Consider the following 3,180-nt stretch of genomic DNA (forward strand, 5'->3'; position numbering starts at 1 on the left):
AAAAAAAAAAAAAAAAAAAAAAAAGATGAAGCAGGTAACATGGTAAAGCACCAGCACAGGGCAAGTGATAAAGAGGTGTGCACCTGAGGTAGCAATTCAGACACACATCAGGGATCCTTCATAGCCACTGTCTCAGGGGTGTGGTTTTTAAAAGTTTTGATCAGAAAAACTTCTCATTGCTTGTCTTTGCTGGCAACCTATTGTGTGCACTCACTATGTGCTCAGAAATTAATCAAGCTGAAATCAAGTCCTCACTTGCCCTCTGACCAGCTGTATGATGTCCAACAAGTCACTCACCTCAGCTGCCACTTCTTCATCAGCAACATGGAGGCGCCACCCCTCCCCCACAGCGTGCAGCTTCAGAGGTGACCTGGAGAGCCTGCGCTGAGTGTGGCTCTTTTCTGTGCATGTGTCTGATCCCTCCTCAACCTTCCAGTCATCCCTCCCTGTTGCACACAGCTTTGCAGAGTAAAAGTTTCTTTCATCGCTCTGTCTTATAGCTGAGGGGCCAGACCAAGAGGAGCCCCTTGGTGTCAGAGACTCACAACCTCCCACCTTAGAAAGAACTTGGGGACCCATAAGACCAACTCCTCACCTCCCCCCAGACCACTGAGCCCCTTCCCAGGGCACACAGTCCCTCTAAAGGACCACTTCCAAGGGGCTGTTCTGCCACGGCTTGCACACCTCCAGTGATGGGGAGCTCACCTCATCCCATGACCTCCACTCCATGGCCACAACTGTATTTGTTTTATTGAGTTGAGAGCTGCCCAGCCACTTCCACGGGGCTGGACTTTCCGGAGCAGCAGGCCCCACTTCCCCACTCTGCTCTGGAACAACTCTCCCAGGGCCTTCCCTCGGGCTCTTCCCATCACTCCCCACCACCACCATCCCAGGCCCGCATTGCGGCCAGGCAGACCTGGGTTCCCATTCCAGCTCTGTCCCTTCCTGGCTGTGTGCCCTAGGGCAAACCACTCTCCATTTCTGAGCCTCAGTTTCCACATCAGGAAAATAGGGGGAAGTGAAATGACATGTGCTTTTTTTCTGTCAGTCCAGTTCGTGGAGCTCTGAGACTGAACAGGCCTCTGAGCCCTCTAGGAATGCAACCTGGTGTCACACGGCCCTCCTGGGGTCCCCTGCCACTTACACACACATACACATACACACACACACACACAATGGAATATTATTCAGCCATAAAAAATAAAGAAATCTTGCCATTTGTGACCATATGGATGGTCCTGGAGGGCACCTTGCTGAGTGAAATAAGCCAGATAAAGAAAGACAAGCACTGGATGATCTCATTTATGTGTAGACCTTTTTTTTTTTTTAAAGTCAAATACATAGAAACAGATTGTAGAATGGTGTTTGCCAGGAGCTGTGGGCTGTGGGAAACTGGGAGGTGTTGCTCAAAAGATACAAACTTTCAGTTATAAGATGAGTAAGTTCTGGGGATCTAATGTACAGCAAGGTGACTATAGTTAACAGTACTGTATCTATCTTTTTTTCTTAAATAAATTTATTTATTTTTATTTATTTATTTTTGGCTGTGTTGGGTCTTCGTTGCTGCGCGCGGGCTTTCTCTAGTTGTAGCAAGCGGGGGGCACTCTTCGCCATGGTGCGCAGGCTTCTCATTGCGGTGGTCTCTCTTGTTGTGGAGCACCGGCTCTAGGCACACGGGCTTCAGTAGTTGTGGCACATGGGCTTAGTTGCTCCACGGCAGGTGGGATCTTCATGGACCAGGGCTCAAACCCGTATCCCCTGCATTGTCAGGTGGATTCTCAACCTCTCTGCCACCGGGGAAACCCTGGATCTATCTTATACTTGAAAGTTGCTATGAGAGTAGACCTTTAATGTTCTCACCAAAACAACAACAAAATGGCAACTGTGTAGGTGAAGGATGTGTTAACTAACCTTATCTTGGGAAACATTTTGCAATATATACATGTATCGAATAATACTGTACACCTTAAACTTACACAATGTTATATGTCACTTAGATCTCAATAAAGCTGGGGGTAAAAAAAGGACAGACTACTGATACGCACCACAGGTTGGATCTCAAAAAACATGATGCAGAATGAAAGAAGGCAGTATTTATACAGTCAGCCATTCCATTGGCATGAAGTTCTAAACATGAAAAACAAATCTATAGTGATAGGAAACAGATCGATAGTTATGACCGGAGTAAATTGACTCGAAGCGGGTGAGAGGAAACTTTCTGGAGTGATGGAAATTTTCTAGATCTTGATTGGATTTTAGTCATACAGAGGTATACATTTATGAAGAATGCACTAAGCTATACACGTAAGATTTGTTTATTTTACTGTAGAGTTACAAAGTATACCCTAATTTAGGCTTTAATGTAGTTCTGATTTAAAAAGAAAAACACAAACAAAAAAACCCCCAAAAAACAAATAAACTTGTTTGTTTAAAGGATGAACCAGAGTGGGGTAGAAAGCAGGCTCTGAATGTCCCGCCTGAGCAGAAATCCTGAGCCCTGTTGCTTCCTAGCAAAATCCCTTAGCTGGCTATTGTCTCGGTTTCAAATCTATAAAACAGGGACAATAATAATATTCCCTCACTGGGTTGCTGGATTTTATGGACCAACTAAGTTAATTCATTTTAAGCACTTAGTATATTGTTTGGCACGTGGGAAGAGCTCAACAAATGCAAGCTTTAACAAATAAATCGGCCTCGAGGTAGCGGGTCTAAAACAGTCCTCTGCAGGGGTGCCAAGTCCTGGGCTGAGAAAAGGGGGCCTCCTGAGGGCAGCCTCTGAGAGGTGAGGACTTCGGGGACTACAACTCCCGGAAAGACCCAGCCGGAGCGGGGCGCGCTGGAAGTTGTAGTCCTTGCCGGCTAATTATACCCAAGGATGCAGGCGGCGGGGATCCCCTCTGGGACTGGGGATGCCCGGCCTGAGCAGGTATCAGCCACGCTCTGGTCCAGGCTAGCTCTAGCCATGGGCACACGCATTCTCTTATCACTAGTCTCCCTACTGCCCAAAGGCGGTATCATCGCTCACATTTCACAGACGAAGAAACTGAAGCTCACAGAACGACACAAAGGGAGGAACCAAGAAATGCTGACCCCATAGTCTTTCATCTTTGTATATCGATCCTTGACACACACACACACACACACACACACACACACACACACACACACACACCACACACA

This window comes from Neophocaena asiaeorientalis, unplaced genomic scaffold (genome assembly GCF_003031525.2).
Source record: "Neophocaena asiaeorientalis asiaeorientalis breed wild unplaced genomic scaffold, Neophocaena_asiaeorientalis_V1.1 scaffold259, whole genome shotgun sequence".
Classification (NCBI taxonomy): Eukaryota; Metazoa; Chordata; class Mammalia; order Artiodactyla; family Phocoenidae; genus Neophocaena; species Neophocaena asiaeorientalis.